General features: G+C 36.9%; 1 long non-coding RNA gene across 2 annotated transcripts; it reads left to right on the top strand.

The window, feature by feature from the left end:
* Positions 1-1,220: 1,220 nt before the first annotated feature.
* On the top strand, positions 1,221-22,010 carry LOC137201754 (uncharacterized). 2 transcript variants are annotated; one of them, XR_010932311.1, is made up of 3 exons: positions 1,221-1,683; positions 5,267-5,452; positions 21,393-22,010. It is a non-coding gene; the product is annotated as an uncharacterized lncRNA (long non-coding RNA). The 2 variants fall into 2 exon arrangements; XR_010932328.1 differs by lacking the exon at positions 21,393-22,010 and adding an exon at positions 9,369-9,468.
* The last annotated feature ends 605 nt before the right edge of the window (positions 22,011-22,615 follow it).

The following is a 22,615-nucleotide window of genomic DNA, read 5'->3' on the forward strand; positions in this document are numbered from 1 at the left end:
TCAGCATTTGTTTTGCAGAGAGCACTTCTGGAGGCAGCCCACACCCTGGTGAGAGAGAACAGCTCCCCCAAGCTCCTTCCGCAGGAACTACACACCGCATCTCAGCATCCAGGCTCCATAGCTTTGAACTGTGTCTGTGAGCATCTGTGCTTTATCTCGATGTATTTTTGTACATCCGTTAGCAAGTCGTGTTCTAAGGTAATTGCCTCTTCAGTTTACACTATTTCAGTCTACAAAAGTTTTCATAGGAATGCTCTACTTTCAGATAGTGGGGTAAACCAGTATTTACCTTATAGTATTTTTGTGAGGGCTTAAATGAGTTAAAAGAGATAACTTGCTTGGAAGGTATTTAATAGGTAATCTGTAACTGTTTGCTATTGTTATAGTCCTTGATATGGCCATCATGGGGTCTCAGCTGATGATATTATTTTTATTTTAATTTTTTAATTTTTTTGCTGTGAACTTGAGGAGACTGGGAAACAGCAGTATTACTGTTTTTTAGATTTTTGTAAGGCTCACAGCTGAAAAAACATCGAAGAGATGAAGGATTCTGGATGCTCTGCTGAAAACACAAAGGATTCTTCGGGGCCTTCTTTCTCTTGTGTGTTAGGACACTGGCGTTTTGACTGAATGGAGGCTCCCTTGTCAGCTGTCCAGGGAGGGTTAACTCACACCTCGGCAGGAGCCTCATGCCATTAAGTCAGGGAGAGTAATGAAATTTCATTTAATTTGTCAGGAAGAAAGTGCTAATGTTAAAAGGCATTTAATAAAAAAGGGAGAGATTCTTTGAAAGGGAGTCCTTAAGTAATTACTTCAAGTGTCTTAGGCCTCCTCACCAGAATATTTACATTAGTGTCTTACAGAGCCAGTGTGTAATTAAATTAGTGCAGCATTTACATTCCCTGTCTTTTTTTTTTTTTTTTAAGGAAGGATGATTTTATGAGTAATCCTCCTTAAAAGAGAGAGAGAAAAAAAATGACTCGATCTAATAAAATTAGATGTTAGTGTGTTTTTGAAATGTTTTAACTGAAAGAATTGCTGAATGAAAGTTTCGTGTGTGTGTGTGTGTGTCTGTGTGTGTGTGTGTGTGTGTGTGAGACAGAGAGAGAGAGAGAGACGGGAAGAAGGTGGTTTCAGCCTGGGAAGGCTGTGCTCCTTCCTCATTTCCACTTGGAAGGGTGCCATCTTTTATCTTCGCAGACCTGACATGGAGAGTCAGGTCAGCATGGGCTGTCAGCATATGGCTTTGGCTAGCCTTGTCTAGGCCGGGTTCTCCTTTCAACTTCTCTGGGAGGAGAGGATGGAGATGGATGTGTGAGTGAAAGGAAATGCTCGTGAAGCAAGGCGAGGCTGCTCCATCATCACCACGGCTCCTGTGTGCACGGGAAAGCTCAGTCCTCTCACCGCCAACAGCTGGAGGAGATAATTCATGTGCCAGGAGTGGTGGGCAGCCCGTGAGCCCACGGGTGAATGATGGATTTGCACCTCCAAAGCAGGTCATATTTAGGAAAAAGATTCTTAAATATTTCTTTGGAAGTAAACTGGTGCCATTTCCAAATTGATTCATCAAACATTCTCATGCCTGAATTTGTGCACAAATATCACGTGAATGTTTTACTTTTATCAAGTCTGTCTTCTGGGAGGGAGTCGTGGTATGAACATAAGTTGCTAAGTTGAAGACAGGTAAGTAAAGATGGATAAAAGGAGATGTTATAGATCTATCTCATATAGTTTATTGGAAGATTAAATGAGGTCGGGTTATCAGAAAAGTTTAACTATAAAATGTTAATTGTTCTAGCTATTATACTAACTGCAGTTGAAGTGGTTTTACTAAAATGCCAATCTGATCACATATCTCTCCTTCTTACTGTCATTTCAATGGCTTTCCATGGCCCTCAGTGGAAGCTTGAACTTTTCAGTAAGCCATGCATTGCCTCTGCTAATTTCCAAAGATCTCATCCTTCATGAATCTGCTCTTCAAAATATCAGGTCTTCAATGTTTAAGAACTCCCTCACCTCTGGACCTTTACATATGTTTTCCCCTCTTGTCTAGAGCTATGCTGCTCAGTACTTAAGCCACTAGGTACAAATGACTATTGAAATTGAAATTAAAAAATATAAAATTAAATGACAGTGAAAATGGAGTGTGCACTCGGCACATTTCTAGCACTCAATCATGTTACGTGGCTAGTGGCCACCATCTTGGATGGTGCCACTATTGATCATTCCATCCCTGCAGAGATCTCCCTTGGACATCACAGGTCTACAGTGAGCAGAAGATCACTACCTTACGACTTCATTAAATTTTCAGCTTAGATATCACCTCCACAAGGAAGTCTTTCTTACCCCCACCCAGAGCCTTAAAGAACAGTGAGGTTGTCCTCTCCAATATCCTACCATATGGAAGTTGCCTGGGTGCTTGTCTGAATTTCCTGATCAACCATGAACTCAGTGAGGTCAGGGACTTATCAGAGTATTGACCAGCATATATTGCCCCCTTAGAGAACAAATCGTAACAAAAGTATTCATTGAGTATTTACTAGGTGTATGACCTCACTTAATACATGAGTAAGTACTATTTTTCTCAGTACGTAAGTGGGGACTAGTTGTTATCTCTACAGGGTAAATGAAGAGCCTGAGGCCCAGAGAGGTAAATCACTAGCTCAGGTCTTACAGATCTTGAGGAAGAGTGGGTGCTAGGCCAGGCAGCCTAATTGCAGAACTTACACTGTGCACCTCCCTGTTGTTAATGCCCACACAATTTTGTTGAAAGAATGTGGAGTACCCAGGGACAGGCATGAAAGTAGACAATAGTTACTCTTTCATAACAGCACTGTGTTTTAAAATTGTACTAATTTTCCCATCAGCCTGACTATAGAAAGTGTTGTTTTCTTTTAATAAGTTCTTTCCACTCTCTTCCTTCAGCTCTTCACTGGAGTGAGAAGAAAGAAGGCAGAGTACACCTGCTGTACAATTAAGAAACCTAAAGTTCAGAGGGGAAGCAAGATGAAAGCCTAGTGGGTTAACTCTGTAAAGTCAAAGTAAAGCAGTCTTGGCAGGTGTTCAAGTGACATGATGTACAGGAGCAAGGGATCCAAGTCATTGACTTGGATTTTTCTTGGCTCCAATGTTTTCATTTTCTGACTGCCCAAGTCATATTAATTAGCAGTATCAGTTATTTCTCATAGCTGCATGTGTTACTGATGTTGATTGTTAGATAATGAAATAACCAGACATTGTTTTCAACAAATTAAGACAGTATCTATAAGTAGGTCCCCACTCAGACATTAAGCCTCATGATTACTGTATCACTACAGCTACTAGCAAATCAGTATTTTAGTTATCCTCCTTGACTATTATCATTATCGTTGTTTTTGTTATTATTTCAGATTGAATGTTGATACCACCAAAAAAAAAGCTTCTTTTAAAGCAAATGTATTTAATACAAAATTTTGGTTAAGTGGGCTTCTCATTATGACTGAAACTTAAGACTTTATATCTTTCTGCAGAGTCCCAATACATGGGTAAATAGGAAAATGGAGGATTCATTGAGTTCCCAGTGGGACTACATTCTATTTTGTTAAAAAAACTAAAGTATTAAAAGGGGAAACTTTATGTTCTGGATTTTGTACATTCAGAGGATTTAATACTAGGCAAGTAATACTCTATGAAGTTTACATATATTGACCCATTTATTCCTGGTTAGAAATCTATAAGATTATTATGTTCATTATACAGATGAGAAAATTGAGGTACACGTCTATAACAACTTGCCCAAATCATATGGCCAGTGAATGACAGAGCTGGGATTTGAACTTATGCAATGTAGTTCTCAAGCCCACTTCTTAACCACACTGCTTTGTATTGACTCCCCATGAACAGGTCCAGACACATACACATAAGTACATACAGACATTTATAAACACAGGAAAAGTTAAGCATGACCTTTCTAAAGAAACAGGAAAAGTAGAAAGATCCTCCCATGTTTTTATTTGAGGATAGCATCTATGTTGCAAATGCAGTTTGGCTTGTTGGCACATTTAAAAAGAGAAAAACCGGTCCCCATGTCTAAATAGGAAAATACAAGAAGGGATTTCTAGTAAACATTGATGAATTCACCTGGTTCGATAAAGAAGGAGATCAGTAAAAACAAATATTTCTTAATCCTTTTATATACTTCTATTATTATTTTTTTTTCTCCGTAATATAACATCACTTTTGTTCAACAGAAGCAAAAAGCTTTAGTTGATGTTTAGAGAATTGTTCTAAGTTGGTGTCATTTAAGTGCATTTTGATCTTTAAGTAAGCATCTGTATTTGGCTACTGTCTAATATTCGTCTACATAGAGCTAAATTTACAGTCTCTTTTCCCAAACATAAAGAAAAAAAAAAAAGAGTAAAACTAAGGAGGCTTAAAAATATGTTCACAAGTTCCTATTAGCAACTGCTTCAATCAAAACCCAGATATCAGTTTTTCCTCCTCTCGTGTCACTAATGACACTTTACAAATACATGGATTATATTCTTTCTTCCGAGCAATCTATGAAGAGAGTACAGTGGTTCACCCTGGCATTTGGCCAGCTTAGTTACTTAGCAAGACTGACAGAAGATCCAACCTGATCAGGTTGGCTATAAACTGGCTTTTAAATGAGAAGGAATCGAAAACCCAGAGGCTATCGAAAAAAATCCATTCAAGTGAAAGGAAAACACATCCCTGCTTTTGAAGACCCTCAAATAGTTTGAAAAAAAAAGTGATCAGTGTTTTTGACTCTAAAGCTTATTCTAAGGTGGGGAAGAAAAGAATAAGAGCAGACCACTTTGCTTTTCCAAAGCACGCTTTTTGAAAAAGTAGCATTCCACCGAAGGACATAACCTGCTAAACCTTTTAAACACGACTCAAACAATTGCTAGCATTATTTAAACTCCTGTCAAAGAAAACATCAAATGACCAAAAATCATGTTTGCGGTATTTAAACACACACACATGCACACATATTGAAATGGGGGGAATAGATTCAGAAGAAATGATTTGTAAGGATGTGGTTAAAACTATTTATATACCGGGTTCTATTTGTTTTACAGCTAGTGGTGCGCGGACAGCATGAAAGGTTATCTTTGACAAGGTTTTAGCTATTATTTTCTTCCAGTGAAATGGTATTTCTTGAGAAAAAAGGTCTTTGGAACAAAATAACAATAAATCCTGATTTAGATACATAAACCTGCCATTGATATCACATAATATCAGTGTTCTTTCTCACTCGATACAGGCGTTTTAAAGATAAATGGTAAACCTGAACTGGAAATCCATCTGGCCGGCTGCCTGCTCTAATGAATAACCCCACTTTGGCGCATGCAATGTAAGCAGAAAGTTCTCTCCCAGCCTCTTTCGTCTGTCATGAATCTACGAGACAGCCGACATAATATCTGGGCGACAACGGTGCGCTAACAGTGCAGTGAGTTCCATTTTCTTTGCTTTCTATTGATTTTCACTTAATAACTGGCGAAATACTAAACGTCCGCCCTGAGTACCTAATAAATCCTGCCTGAGCTTTTTATTGAGGAGAATTTAATAAAAACAACCATTGCGGCTGAGGGATTTTTCTTCTGGACAGAACATAGGGGTAGGGGACATCGAGGTTGGGGCAAGAGGAAGCCTTCTGATTTTTTTAAGGGACCTTCTCCCCTTTGGAAAAGCAGTACCCACGTCAAGGATGCCTGTGTGTTTGAACCGGGTTCCTTAGAGAAGATGCTGTAAGTTCTGTAGACAGGCTGTCTAGTGAACAGGAGGAAAAGGGATGCAAGGCTTGGCAAAACCCATCCTTCTGGTCCCCTGGTGTCCTTTGATACTGGCCTTCAAGCTTCGCCCAAGGACTTCTTCGTTGTTACCAGTGGCTGTCAAAAATCTATAGGAATATGCACTTTACTATACTAAGTAATCATTATTTGGAACTTGATATTAAAAATCCAAAGCAAGCCATGCTTGCTGAATCCTCAGATACCTTTAACAGAATTCTAGATATTAAAAAACATGGTAAACATCTGAAGGGAGAAGGTACATGCAAATTATTCCATTTAATGCTAATTTGAACCTCACAAATTCACTTTTGGGGCAAAGAGCTGTATTAGAGGTTTTTTAAAACCCAAAGAGAATTGGAAAGTATGGGCTTTACACTCTTCACTATCTTCCTCTGCGTAACTTCTAGAACAATTTCCATTGTTGATGCTTAAGGAAAACCTCTTTATTCTGTTATGTGGCCTTTTAGAGGCATTTCACAGCTATGGCTCCCCCTGCCCCAAACCGTACCCTTTATATTTTAATTGACTTTGAGGCTAGGCTATTTTCAAATCACCAGGCTTAGTGAATAAGTATTTTAGAATCTCTTCCTATGTATACACTCATTCCATTCCATCCTCAATAAAATTTCTAACCAAAAATCCACATATTTAGAAAAATTAAAAATAGAAATCTACTTTAAAGTTGTTGTTGTTGTTGTTTTTTAGATAAAATTTGTGGATTTCTGGTTTGGGTATCAACGTTATAAAAAACACAGTCACTCCAGCAAAGCAAGCCATGACTCAATTATTTGTCAGCAGCTCCATGGCAGCTTTTCCTGCAGAATCCCAGTGACAGAGGCAATATGACATAGTGCAGGTTCATGTCAAAGCACCTTGATTGAAATCCTGGCTTCCCCTCCTCTGAGGTTTGGTTACTTTGTCTATGAAAGGAGGATACTGTTGCCCAACAAGCGTGGTTGACATCACCTTGGCAAAAATCAATAAATGTATGGGTGCTGGACAAATGATGTCCATTTATTTCACTGTTACCTCAATAATGAGCAGTGGTTAATCAATCGGGGTAGGATTTGAAATTGGCAAAATCTCAGAAATCCCCCTTTTTTCCCTCCACAGTTTACAGCTGACTTTACTCTTCTGTGCCTCTGTGTCCTCTTTTCTAAAACGGAGCTCATCTCAAAGTTTTTGCTTAAAAGAAGTCCTGATGCAAACGGTGTCCTCTGGGTGATGATTGTATGTCAATGTAGGTGCATTAATTGTAACAAATGTGGAGGCTATTGATAGCGGGGAGAGGCTGTGCACCCTGTGAGGTGCGGGGGTGTGTGGGGACTTCCTCTCAATTTCGCTGGGAGCCTAAAACTACTGTAAAAAATCAAGTCTACTTAAAAAAGAGAGAGAGAGGGAGGAATAGCAGCAAGAAAACCGACAGTTCCTGCAGGTAGAAATACTCAATAATATTTGCTTTTATTATTTACAAGTATTGTTTAGCAATAACTGAAATCAAGTTGTGACTCTTTACAAAACAGAGCCTGATCATTTTTATGATGTGACTTTCACTTAATTTAGATATTGATGCCTTCTTGTTAATTCTAATTTTGGGGGTGGGGGATGGGGCAGGGTGGGATATTGGAAGCTTTCGTTGTCCAGCTCTTCCTAAAAATAGAGTTTAGTAAAATCTTTAACATTTTCCCCTTTCTGATCATTTTGCTTTGCCACTTTTTCAGAGGAGAGCTTTTTTTTTTTTAGATTCTTTTGGAACCTAGCCTATTCCATCCTCAGCAGAATGTTTTGGTTCCATCTAATCAGATAGGCTGACTGCAGGAAATTCAGCAGGGCACGTGCACATCCCCAAGCTGACATTTTGGGGAGGTCATTTCAGACTTGAAACTCAGGGATTTGCAGGGCGCTGGGTGTTAGCTTCCTCTAATGGGTCCACATAAAGGTATATTGCTATTGGGATAATGTCTTCCACTGCTCAACAAAAGGTTGTTGTACTGAGCTGTGATTGTGACAAATGATTTACTATTAGGAACATTCTGTAATTATTGTTCGGTGGGACCGCAGACCAATACATCATTAACATGATAGACGGCCTTTTATATCAGCAAAAATAACTAAATTAATAAAAATGGCTTCATTCCAAACCCTGTCAGAAAGCCAATACTCAGAACAATCAAGTAGCAGTGATACCTGAGAAAGCCATAGTTTATATCCCCCAACAAATCATGTTTTATGCATAAGTAATAAAATATTTGTATATATAATCTCTATAATATAGATCTGTGTAACAGAACTGATTTTTATAGATATCAGCACTAAACAAAAATAGAAGATATTTAAATATTTTGTCCCAAATGATTTAGATTTAAATTTATGCTTTTATGCAATTGGATTGCAGTTTTAGAATATTAGAATCTGCCTATGATGTCTTTTTTTCAATTCTCAAGCATTGGGAAAAAAATTTAATGAGGATCTTGGAGACTGGAATGTCTCTCCTTGATCTTCCTTCTTTCCTTTCTTCCTTCCCTCCTTCCCTCCTTCCTTTTCAACAACAAACTCCTAATTTATGCTTTCAGTCCTTAGCCTCACGTTTTTTACTCTTTTACACAGAATTAAACATTCAACATTTTATGAGGAAGACAATTTTCCTACACCCAAACACTTCAAAGCCTTCAACATTGCTTCATTCAGAACTGTCTCCCTAGCACCTGATTTAGGCCCTCTGAAAGGACTAACCTGTCAGTAATAATATTTGTAAAGAAAATTAACATAGTAACATTTGATGAAATTAATTGATGGTCGAGAATTTTGGTCTCTGCTAACCTGGCAATTTCTATTGTGCAGAGGCTACCAGAGATGGAGGTCTCCAGGAAATTTGCCTGATAAATTTCCTGTCATCTTCTCATTAGTTCGGTGAGGGAGTTATTGTTACTACCACCTTACAGAGAACGACACTGTGGTTCAGGATGGCTGGAAGGGAACTTGTCTAAGTTCTGTCTCCCATCATGTTCCCACCACATAAACACTCGGGTTTACCTCAAAAACCACAACATACGGAAGTTATCATGGATGGAGAAGGCTATCTCTCAGTTTTGCCATCTCAAACAACCACCGATTCAAAGAAATAAAATCTACCACTTCATCTTTCAATATCTTTGCCCATATTGCTGTGATTCTTATGTTCAAAAACACGTACTAATTGTTTTATTCACTATGATTAGGTAAATAAAAGATTACATTTCTTTAAAAATCTAGATTGGTAAAAAACTCTAGTGTCTTTAAAAATATTATATATTTTTTCAGCATGTTGTTAAATGCAAAATGCCCTTTGTCTTGAATTGGATGAGATTGGATAATTAAGAAAACTGCCTCACCCCTCAAGCATTGTTCAGTGCGTATGGAGTGTATGCAAGTATATGGAAGAATCCAATAGTTGGCAAAGAAAAACAGGAGATATTTAAACTGAAGACTGGGGCAAAGGAGCCAAAAGGAGAGAAAAGAAAATATTTCTAAAACTTAAACTTAACCAGTCACGCCTCATGTTTGAATGACTACTTATCTAAGACATTCTTTCAGAGTTACAGGTGTAATGTTACTTGGACCTCCATCTATTGGCCGGCAGTATGGCTTGGAAAACTTCAACACACAATTAAGTGTCTGGCTTCTTTATTTTAATGGGATCTTAACATGTTGAGGTACGTGCATAGGAACATAAGTTTAATGTTTAAAATTTAAACCCAGAAGACATGATTAGTTGGGCTATTTCCTTGGGCCTAAGTTTGCTAAAATTGAATGTACACTTGGCTTTCAGACATATTTGTTGTCGTTTTATTCTAAAGCAATGAACCATACAATCATAGACATCAGTGGATAAGAGGAAAGAAGGACATGTTTCCAGGTACTCTCTTGCAATAGAACTATAGAAACAAAATGTGGGCTATAAGCATTCATATAAAAACCTCTAAGATATATATGTGAGTAGAAAACACAATTATGTTTCTAGGGTTTTGTACTTTATTACTGACAATAAATTTCAATAAAAAGTGACCATTATAGTAATGGAGATCTGCATGGACACCTAGGACTCAAATCTCCCAAAAAATCAGGGAAGGGATAAAATAGAACTCAACGGTTCCCTTTTCTGCTCTTTTCTTCCTTTCCTACTTTCTTTCAATGTATTTTGTCCACAATCTCCTGTTCAAAAGTCTTAGGGTAAAATGTGTTTCATAGGTCAGAACTGTTAGGATTTTTGGAAGTAACGTGGTGCATATATCCATACATTACCCCCCATCACCAGTGGGGTCTGGCGTGGCATACATGAATATGTCTGCAAAAACACATATGAACACTCACACTAAATGGACATAAAGACTACACAGACCTTATTCAGCCCAGGTTACATTTTGCAACATATGAGTTCAAGTCAGTACAGGTTGGCTCCCATAGAGAGGCAGCCAACAAAACACACACACACACACACACACACACAGACACACAAATAAATAAATGTTGATTTCCTAGAAATTCTTAAATTAAGAAATCACAAACAGGAGATTGTATAGGAGATCTATACAAACCAACATAGAGCATTCTGTTAATATAATTTGAATTTAATTTTGGATAGTTTTTTTAAAGATTTTAATATTTTTAGAGTAGCGTTAAGTTTACAGAAACGTTGAGTGGGATGTACAGAGATTTTCCACACATGCCTAGCCTCCCTCATTACCAAAATCCCCACCAGAGTGATACATTAGTCACAATCGATGAACCTATGTTGACACATCATTATCACCCAAAGTCTATAGTTTACATTAGGGTTCACATGAGTATGCCTTATCATTGCACATTTGTCCTTTTGCATATTTTTATAGGGCTTTTCCATTCTCTGTAGTAGCTTAAAAAATTAGAAGTTGCTGTTTAGTATATGATCAATAAAATACAGTTTATTCACTGAGTAACTGATATTGCAATACTATTGATACTGCAATACAATTGATATTGCCTTTTAGAAATATGCTCTTGTTACTTCATTCTTGTACAGAAATTTTGAATGATCTCATGCTTCAATCCCTGTTCAACTCTACCCAGTGCCAACACTATTTTCAGAAGTGTTCTTGCTTTTTGGGAAAAGGTGCAAACATAGTCTATATTTGCCTACATACAAGATATTTTATTAAATAAAGACATGGTTTTAAAAGCAAGATTTCTATCTAAAGATACTTTGAAAAAGCTTCTTATGATAGCTCATTTCTTCAAATTCTTACAGCGTAAGTGAAATCAGTCTCAGAGGCTGGTTGTAATGGACAACATGGTCCAGAATTATAACTCAGAGACTCTTAGATGATATTAGAAATCATCTTAATTCTGAAAGCAAAATAAGTATAAAAGTAATCCAGTCAAGTACTGTGCAAGGTGAGGGGCAGCATGCAGGTAAAGGATGCAGAGAGACCTTCTCTGGACAGACAGGGGGAGAATCAGGCAATTGTTTTTATCGCTAAAGCTTGATTGAGACCTATTTTAAACCTTGTCTTTTCTGTGTTGGCCTTCTCTTAAAGGAAGGCAAATGCCCTTGAAAAGGCGTCTTAAAAGTATGATTCACGGACTCGGGAAGAATTACAGGATGCAGACAGCCTCGAGTGTGGTGCCTCCCCCGAGAGGAGTTCACATTTCCTTCCTCTTAATCCGAGTGAACCATTAAAAAGTTACTCAGTTCCCTGGAGGCCCTTCCCAAGGAATCTCCTAAAAGGAAATACCCTGCACTGGAAAGGTAATTTACCTAGACAGGATTTAAAAAAACAGGTTCCAGCTCAGAGATAACCAGTGACTTCACATGGGCTGGTGTATTGTGCCTTTTAAGGATTCTCTGTGAAGTTAGTTTACAAATCAGAGGTAGGCAGAATAATAAAACACACACACACAACTACTCTTGTACACTTTATTTATTGATTCCACTAAGCCATTAAATCCAACATATAATAGTTTCACAGCTGTTGGAATACCAAACTGTAAATATGCAATAAATTGATTATGCCTGAAAATAGGCTCATGTCCAAGCCATACATGTTTTGTTTTCTATTCTGAGAATGCTTTTAATTATTTTATCTAGTGGGAAAACTCTTTTCTTAGGGATAGGCATGTGGGAGGGGAGGAAAATTCTGTACTCTGGACCTTAGGGAGTGCTGTGGTAATTTCGTGTCTGAGGTCTTTGGGAAGCTGGACTTAAGAACTTATTCCCTTTTATGGCAAAATAACATGAATTTTTCTTTTAAAGTCCACTGGAAAATGGAGCGTGGCTACAGAAAGCTGCAGCTGTGAATATTTGTGAAGCAGCATGGTTTCCCATTTCTGGCAATTCCCTGTCTCCTGCCCACATTTTCAACGAGTGTCTTACCCAACATTAGAGTAAATGATAGAACAGAAAAGAATGAATGAGAACGTTGGATCATATCAATTCCTAGCAACAAACTCATTTCTTTTCTAACATTTCATAGGCAACAGATAAGAAGTTGAGCCCTGTCTGACATTTATTAGGGATTTTTGCATTTCCTAGGTCCAGTCTCACATTGGACAGAATTTTACTGATGACCATGAGAACTCTGTCACAGTTCCTTTGCTCAAATGGTATCAGGATTCAACATTTACACTCTCAGCTGATTACTTAAAAGTTCTCTCAGCAGAAAATAGAGAGGAATTATAAGCAGAAATGTGGAGAAATTAAAATGCTGGAGCTGCTCCCATGTAAAGAAGACTCTACATGCTGAAACACACAGACAAATCCAGGAGACTGGGCAGGGCGAAGCAAGAAAGCACATTCTCTTCTTTCACTAATCTTTTCTGAAACTGAAGGACTAGATTTTGAAATGTTGGTGGGTTTAAAAAGCAACAACCATAAGAATCCTGTTTCCTCCAGGAACTTCATGTTTCTCAGCTAGGGCAGGGTTCTGATACCATACGTATTTACAAACTAAAGTCAAGCAAGAAAGAAATGTTGGGAATATTTGGGTCTGCATACCTTTAATAAACACAAACTCTTCAGCATAGGAAATGAAATGTAAAATCATGGGAAAATGTATGATTCTATTGATCAAATAGTCACATTTAAATGATCTGATTATAGGGGAAAATGAGGAGAGACATTTTAAAATTGTCCTCGTAGCATCATTAAAAATAGTAAAGCTATTATATTTGATAAGCCATTTGTCCCATTATTTCTTGTCCAATGAATTTTGAAAAAGAGCTAAGAAAAATTCCCCTCCTTATTTTTTTCTTTTCATAAAACTCAATCCACAGGCCTGTATATTATATTCACTTTTTTTTTTTCTTATGTGCTTCCTTTTGTATTTTTTGGCTGCTCTGGTGGAATTTTCTATGATAAGAGGACCACCAATCCAGTGTGCATAGTGTGGGGTTGGCCCAGTTGAGTGGGTCCCACTGGGCCTTCAAGGAAAAGGGCCAGGAATTCACAGGGCTTGATTACTGCCAGGGCTTTTTCTGCTTTTAAGTGAACTATGCTCTTCCTAGTAAATCAACGCCTGGACATTAGAGGTTTAACACCAACGCAGTGAATTGAGCGGAAACTCTCTAAAGAAGAAGCCCCAGAAATGCCTACAGGATATTTCTCCAAGCTTGTTTAAAAGTGAAAAGAAGGTTATTGTGTGAGCTACTATTAGGGCCTTGAACATTTTTAAACCAAGTTCCATAGTGAAATATGGCGTAAAAGTGTCTTCATTCATAAAGGACAAACATTTTGTGTTTAAAGCTTTTTGTTTTGTATTCATAACACATCTGACCACCATACCTATTTTCTTTAATTAAAAAAAAATAAAAATGAAGATATCAGGATTCTTCCAATTCTGATTACTCAATTTACTGTCTATGATCCAATCTAATTAGGTAAATATTTATGGACCACATAGGTCATTAAATGGTTGGGCTATGGGCTGGTGATATGAGAATAAAGGAGATGACACTGGAGTTTGGCCAACTGGCTTTAATGATGAGTAACCAATTTTCTATTCCTATCTTAATATGATTGTCAGTATTTCCTTCTTAATGGGTTTGGATTCATGACTGAGACTGATTTTTCATCTCTCTTTGTACCCATACCCTTTAGTATGTGACCTTGTCATGTGACTAAAGGAGAAGAGTGTATCGACTTGTCCTTTGACTTAGGTTCCCCATGTGGCTTGCTGTGGCCAAAAGAACAAGATGGAAATGATAGTATGCCTCAACAGGCTTTGGGAGTTTCTGCTTTCCTTCTTGTGCTTCTGCTGTGGCCTTGAGGAGCACATACCAGGTTCCAAGAGGAAACTGAAAAACACAGATAATGGAGTCATCCCAGCCAAGCTCGGCTTTGATCAACCAAGCCCCAGGTGACCTACAGCTTCACAAGTGATAATAAACAATGGCTGCCTAAAGCCACTGCCTTTTAGAGTGGCTTGTTTTACAGCAATAGTTACCTGATACAGTAAGACTCATTCGTTATCCATCCTCCAGCATCAGTTGGACACCTAATAAGACCCAACTTCTGTGGCAACAGCCTGAGACACAAAGGGTGAACTTCTAGGGGAGTGAGACAAAGGAGTAGCATATCATATAGATTTGCAAAGTGCTGAGATGAAAGTATATTCTCAGTGCTATGATGAAACCCATAGGGTGTTATGGAAGGCATTCTGGCAGAGGAGAGATAAGTCTAGAAAAATTTTAAAGAGTAAGTAGGGATTAGGAAGCCCCTAGGTTTGGATTTTGAAGGGGAGAAAGATGGAAAGGCATTCTATGTTGAGAAAGCATGCAGCATTTGCAAATATCCTATTGCTGAGAAAGATCCTGCTGCTTTGAGGGTAGAGCGAGGAATCTGACATGGTCAGGAACCATATCTCGCATTTTCTTATACTCCATGAGGTTCTTAACATGGCAAACTCAGGTATAGCTCAAGAATGGCTTGGTGATTTTATTGGTCACTGTCTTGAGGAGACAATGCTTAAGGAAAGTCACCTTAAAAATCACCCAGTTCTCTATCTAAATTCAGACCTCACTTCTTGAGAATGTCAAACTTAGGCAGGAAGCCTTTTGATTATTTGTGGTGTTTTTCTCTTTGCTTCCTGCTTTAATCTTATAGCACAGGGACCAAACTATTCTAAGGAGAACTACTTCCTTGGTATTTTTGGCTTGTCTTTTACCAGGAAACTGGTGGAAGTGTCAGGGGTACCCTTTTCAAGAGATTTCCACCTAAACCAAGGGGGGCTGCATCCACTTCCTAACCATTCAAGGCTTTAGCCATTTGTGGTTTACTCATGTTCACTATTATGAAGTTTTGTTGACAAAAACTCAGGAAGTCCTTAAAGGCACCACAAACATGTTTTCTTAACTGCCAAGTTATAACTTTGCTATTTACATGAAAGAGTTTTTTGGGATTTTTTTTCGTTTTTTTTTTTTTAAGTAGAGATATCTTGAAAATTAGTATGTTTCAATTGAAAAGAAGCTTTGAGGTCACTGGGCCCAGTCCTCTGCATTTACCAAGTTGGATGAGCATGCTCTGGGGGTTAAAAAAAAAAAAAAAAAGGCTGATTCAAAGTCTTATTAATTAAGGACAAAAATGGAACTGGATCTCTTGGCTCCCAGGCTAGTGAATTTAGGACTACACCCTCTTTCATTCCTTTTTTTTTTTTTTTTTAAATGAGAATGTTTCTAAATATTTATTTGAGCAACAATTTTCTTGGTTTTCTTAGAATTATTACCCAGCATCACTATTCATTCATTCTGTTTTTTCCGTTGATTGTATCTATATTGTCATTTAACACAGCCCAAAATTTCCTTACCTATATCCATTCTTTATTAGATTCTTCTCCCATATAGGCTATTATAGAATATTGAGTAGAGTTCAGTGCTATACAGTATACAGGTTTGGTGTTCTAGATCATATGCATTCTTGATTTCTTATATAACTCATATTATCTAGAACACCAAACCTGATCCACAGAAAAAAACTTACACAGAGAGAGAAACAAAATGTTCTAGCGTCTTAAGAAAGAACAAGTGAAAAGAGAAAATGGCATTCAGAATTCCAACAAGAACTGAAGGAATGCGTTTCACAGGTAAGGTGGTTATTCTGCAATGGCAAAACAATTCAGAAATTTGGGATGGAGGTGTTTGAAGTGGGGAAATGGACAGGAAAGGAAGGAGAGGAAAGAAGACACTACGTCTTTAAATTGAATTGAATGTTCTGTGACTTTAAATGAAAGCTCTTCTGTTGTTGCGCAAATAAATTTAAACCACTTAACATGGCAGAGAAGGTCAGGCAAGCTTATTATAGTGATCATAGCGTTACAGCTATTGCCATTGACCGCTGCTCTCTGGAATCACCAATAATCAGAGACCGCAAGCTGTGTTTGCAGAGAAAGGTCATCATTCATTTTTTTCAAAGCATTAATATCTTTTGTTTGTTTGGCTCAACATGAAACAGGAATCGATAGAGGTAATTCACAGAGCAATTAGCCCCTCATCTGTCAAACGGCATCTGGGTGTATTTAACAAAAAGACCTTTGGAAAGGTTTAAAAAGGAAGAAAGTGCCTATACCATCAACGATTTATATTTTCTACATGACATGTTGTGTATGCATCTGTGAAAAGGGGGGCCCTGGGACTAAGAAAATATACATAAAGCATGCTATAAATCTACACTTCAATGTTATGATGTCTCAGTGTTGAGGTAGACCAAGAAAAGCTCGGATTACTTTCTCTCCTGGTTCCCGTGAAGAGGGCAAGTGGCATTGGGGTTTTGTATCAGGGACACACACAGACCTAATACAGAGATTTCACAAAAAGAAGACCTCAAGGAAAAACTTGTTTTGGGCAGTGTAAAGAATTGGAGAGTAAGTAAGTAATTGGAGTGTAAAAGGAATTCTGCCTTCTGGCATCAGATCCTATGACTTTTGTGCTACTCCTGAGACCGGCCACAGCCATGCTGTGTGACCCATTGCAAGGAGACGGCTCCCCGCCAGGTCAATACCAGCCATGCCACTCTGGCATGGCCTTGTTTCCATATCTAATTTGCCAATATTGAAATAAGAAGGGAAAATGTGAAATAAAAAATTAACTTAAGAGACTATAGTATTTTAAAAAATTAATTCTGTTCTGGGTCTATTTTTCTTTATTGAATGTCAATTGCGTGGACCATGGGATTAATGCAGTGAGTATCAGAGAGGTAGGCTTTAAAACAATTCAGCTTAGGGAGTTGTCTACACATTTATGCAAACACTATTACTCTCAGCAGGACCAGATGTATTTCGGGAATGGCATATTTTCTTTTCAATTCTTTGGCTCTCTTCCTTTTCATTTTTTCTTGCCTTTTTTTTTTTTTTTTTTTTTTTTTGGTTTCTCCCCATCCTATTCCTCCCCCACTTTTTTGTTTTGTTTCGGTTTGGTCTTCACTCAGACTGTAAGATCTTGGCCAAAAAAGAATTCATGAGATAAAAAAAAAAAGTTACGAAAGTTTTGCTTCTTCTGTGATTACAGAAAATGTGCACTTTGGGTATTGAATTTAGTTTTATTCTTAATATCTAAACATTCTAATAGGTTGCCTATCCATCCCTAAGGCTTTTTCAAGATAACTGTAAATGTCTTATATGGAAATTATGTTATGCAGTTAAGTGAAAAAGCAAGAGACTACACTGAACTTTGAGTATAATTAGAACTGTGAAAAAATATCACAGCGAAAGACTGAAAGGAAGCACTCCTTAAGTAACGTTGCCTTTGGGTAGAGAGATTATGGAGGTTTCATTTAAAATTTCTTTTTTATTAATTTTTCTATAATAAATATACTACTTTTTTAATTGGAAAAACTAAAATGTCACTTAAATTTAATGCAGTAACACATACAAGGCAATTGTGTCTTTGCAAAGTCATTACATTTCATACTGACCTCAGTTACCCAGAATTTTACTTATTGTAAACACTGTCAAACACTCTTGTAGAATTTGTTTTCATGGCCAGAACAAAAATCAGTTCTTAGAGCCTCATGAGTTTGTACAGAGCATGTACAATTCCAATCTGACTTTAAAACTGAAGTTGAGGACAGTTGGGGTAGCAGGAAGTAACTCATGGTACATCCAGATTTCTGTAATAATAAAATCCTATTATAAGAGAATTTCATTATCAAATATTTGGGCTCATCTTATTTTTCTGAATGTGGAATTTTATCCTGGAGGCATTTTGACACAGTGTTCCCTTCCTCTCAACCTCCCAACATTTCTGTTATTTTTTTTCTGTTTATGTCAGCTGTGCTGGAAGTTTCCATACATTCAACATATGGCTTCCTTTATGTAGAAAGTTTCTCTGTAACCTATAGACATTAGCTAATAATTATTTCCCATACTTCCTGTTACTAAAGCAAACATCACAGTCAGCAGTTACCTAGGGTCTATTTTGCTTTCACGAAAATCTTATAATACACTTCAACCACAATCCAAATCATCCCACCTTCCAAATGGTTATTCAACAAGCAGGGGTTATAGTTCCCTTGTTAGACTGTCTTAGGGGTGGGTCTGGCTTCCATGGACTTTGCACATTCTTCTGATTTGTAAGTCAAACCTGAGTTAGAAAGATGGACTGCCACCTCCTCCAGGCTCTGCTTAGTGTCACAGGGGTACAGTTCATCAGACAAACACCTCATAAGCATCAGTTCTGGCTGCTTTCCAGGGAAAACCATGTCATGCCATTGAATAACACTTAGGACCCAATCTTTCATTCTTCTCCTCCATAACTAAATAAATTGGGTAAAGGTCTTGCCCTGTCTCAAGATAACAAGAAGTTTAAAGAACTTACTTGTGTTTCATGTGGCAGACACTAAGCTTTAGAGAAGTGAACAAAAACAAGATGGCGGCTTTCCTGAAGTTCAAAGGCAACTCTGATAGCAAATGAATACTGACAATCCTTATTTCCCTGATGGGAGCAAATAATACTGCTAAGTAAAAGGAAAGGGATTCAGAGTGAGGGCAGAAAGAAAATGAACCTAGACTTTTCTAATGCTACTTTACTCAAAACCTGATGATCATTTAGAGCAGGACTCTTTTTTCTGAAAAGTTTTTCTGTAAAAGACCAGATAGTAAATAGTTTTGTGCTTTGTTCAGAAGCTACTGATCTTTGCTGTTAATAGTGTGAAACAGCCAATGAAATATTTAAACAAATGAGTGTTGACTATATGTCAATACAACTTTATTATGAACATGAAAATATGAATTTCATATAATTTTCAGGCCTCCCAAAATATCATTCTTCTTTAGATTGTTTTCAACCATTTACAAATGTGAAAACTATTCTTGTCTTATGGGTAATACAAAAGCAGCCGTGGGCCTGGATTTGGCCCTTGGGCCATAGTTTGCCACAGAACCCCCTGTTCTAGAGTTCAGAAGTTCTAGTTCAAGTATGTGAATCATCGTACAGAAAGACAGACCCTTCCTAGCTGCTCTCAGTTTAGTGACAGCTGTTGTTTACCATTTAACTATCATCTCCTGTGAATAAGGTGCTTTTCTTTAACTTGAATCTTATCTTTTGTTATTTCGGAAAAGGCTCATTAAACTTTTTAAACTCATTGAATTTAGAAGAGAATCTTAATTATGTGTGACTTAGGCATGGGGTGGGGGAAGGAGAATTTGTGTAACCAGACCAAATTAAACTGCATAAAATCATATCTTTCTATTTTCCTATGTTAGGTTTTTTTTCAGGTAAAAACCCAAAATAGTCTAAAAGTCAATATCAATTTAAATTATGGTTTATTCAGACAATGATATAAAAATGATTCTTAAATAATTTTGAAAACTCTTTGGTGACAAAGGAAAATATTCTCTTTCTGATGTAAGTGACAATAAATCAGAGTACAAAACTCTACATTTGTGCATGTTAGCATTCATAACAGAAAGATATAAATTAAAATATTAAAAATATTTATGAGGAGGTTAATTACTTTTTTCTGCTTTTTTTTTCTACTTTCTAAATATTTCACAATGTGTGTACTGCTTTTATAATTAGAAAAACAATGTTATAAGGATGATCTTTGCTCCCAACTTTTAAAAGTATTTCTACAGACTGATTTATGCTTCTGCAGCAATGCTGCATGAGGAATCATGAAATATTCTGTATGATTCATTGACCACTGGAAGGCTTTGTGATAGCACTGAAGATAACCTGCAGTGAGCTCATAAAAATAATTACCTGAAAGTTGTACAAATTCAGCATTTTTATGACATGCAAAATAAAAAAAGCAAAGAAGAAACAGGCAATAATACAAGTAAGGGATAGGGATAGCTATATGTAAAAAGAAATAATAGAAGCTTGCCTTCCTCTTCATTTGCAAGTTTCCTAAAAAATTAACTGAGGCCAAACAATTCAACTTTCATTCATGGGGATAATGTAATGAAAAGGGATTATTCTTATGTACCGCTTAATGCATTTTTATTTCAATTTTTGAAGAAAAAAATCAGTCTCAACTGACAACACAACACATGATTCCTACCTATATATTTATTCCTATTTACGTTCTACACACCAGCAGGAAGAGGTAAATATACTTTGTTTTCTCCTGAATATAAAAAATAAGACCTTGAAAGAAAAGAAGAATGTTATATTAAAGATATATTATTAAGTGATGGTTTTAAATTATCAAATATAAAAATAGCTTTATTTATGTTGTTCGCTGCTTGGAAGACAAGTAAGTGTATGAGAATAAAAGAACTCGTAACTTCTTATAAGTAAAATACGGGCATTTCAGGCATTTGGACGTAAAGCTTGGGATTTAATCATTAGATTTGGCATGTCAATAATTTTAGACAGAAAAGTACTAATAGAAACACACCTTAGACAGATATTATTGTGTGCCTCTGTTCTTCTCTCTCTTTTTTCTGCTTCCTTACCATAGAAACCCAAGTAATCTACTTGACTGATGGACTTGTAAGAGAAGAAATTATAGCTGTAGGACCCAAGTACTTCACTTTACCTTATCAAATGCTCTCACCAATTTATGTTCTTAGCACTTTTCCACAGTCTGACAAGAATCAGGACTATTCCTGGGCTTTTTGAGGCCTCTTGTCTCTCTGGATGGTGACATCCTATCTTGACAACTCAGATACAGCCACCAGGTACCACCCACGGGCCACTGATAGCTTTTCAGCTTGTTCCAGGTGAAACAAGAAGAAACATGACTGCAGACTGCAGTTTTTACTATTCTATTGCATATTATGACTCATAAGTTTACTTTAGCATTCAAAACTCAACTTGATATGATTCAGCTCTGCATCATAAGCTGCTGATTGAAAGTTTATAATAAATGAGAGCCTTAGATGCAATGAGTGGGCTGCTTCTTCTATTTGGGTGGTGAGACCTGCCATGTACTCACTAAGTGCATGAATCTGTGTATAAGTGCTAAGTGAGTTGTCCAGAAAACATAATTAGAAATTGACATCATGCTGCCCAGGGAGAGTCACGAAAGATTTTGAACTAGAATGGGAGTTGGAACTTGAAAAATCAGTAAGTTTGGAGAGGTGCAGAGAGAAGGAGAGGCAGAAGGAAGTAATGACCTGTGTTAGTGACTAATGCATTGTATTCCAGGGCCTGTGTTGGTTGCTCTGCATATGAAACCCTATTTAATTCTCACCAAATCCTGAAGCTGAAACTCAGAGAAAGTAGAGTTTTCTGAAGATTACACAGCTGAGAAATATGGGAAAATGGATTCAGACTCAGATCTGCCTCGTTCTGAAGCTTACTTTCTTTTCAATGCACTGAACTGTATCAAGGATGTTTTTTGGAAGGCAGACTGATGGGTGCAAGAGTGAAGAGGTACGAATAAACACTAGCTACAGGATGACAGAGATTCCTTCCTGGAAACCGTGGTTGGGATGAAGCAATAAATACCAAAAAAATATTTTAAAAAATTTTTTTCTAGGAGGAATTGCAAGATGAAATTCCATGCGTTTGACAAGCATTTATCAAACCTGAATTTATTTCCTGATTACAAAAGAATTCCATGTTACTGGTAGAATTAGGAAACTGTATAGGAATCACCAGTTACACAGTCAGACAGAGCTAACTACTGTTAATGTTTTTCTAATCTCTTTATCTTTTTCTTCAAATATATACATATATATATAGTGTTTATCTAATTAAAATTATGCTTTTCATATGTTTGTAATCTGATGTCTGAATTAATAACATATCACAACATTTTATCTCATGTTCTCTTTGTAAACATATTTTGAATAAATATAGAATATTCCATATGTATAAATTATCTTAATTTATTAAACTCTTATCATTGAACATTGATTTTTTTCTAGGTCTTTAGTTTTTTAATTAGTTTTTCTAGTTTAAAAAAATATAAACAATGTCTAATTTTGCACGTAAATCATTTTGTTCATTTCTGATTTTTCCTTAAAAAAACAATTTTTAAACAAAATATTCAGCTTGTTTTATTTCCTATGATATCAAAAAATTGAAATTAAATTTCAATCTTGTACCATCCTAGCAACTGAAGCTCAGGGCAGACCCTTTAGGGAATAAACCAATATCCTAGCATAAGCTTGACCCAATCATCATCATCATCATCATCATCATCAACATCATCATCATTCTCATCACCACCATCTTCACTTGAGGGAGTTAATCCTCCTCTACATCAAGAAGAGAGAGAGAGAGAGAGAGAGAGAGAGAGAGAGAGAGAAACTGAAGAAGAGATGGAGGAAGAGGGCAAGAAAAAAAAAAAAAAACACCTGATTTCCCTTTCTCAGGAACAGATGCATTTATTCCAGGTAGGCAAATTTTTTTAAAGAGCAAAC

Source organism: Pseudorca crassidens, chromosome 1, assembly GCF_039906515.1.
Source record: "Pseudorca crassidens isolate mPseCra1 chromosome 1, mPseCra1.hap1, whole genome shotgun sequence".
NCBI classification, from domain to species: domain Eukaryota; kingdom Metazoa; phylum Chordata; class Mammalia; order Artiodactyla; family Delphinidae; genus Pseudorca; species Pseudorca crassidens.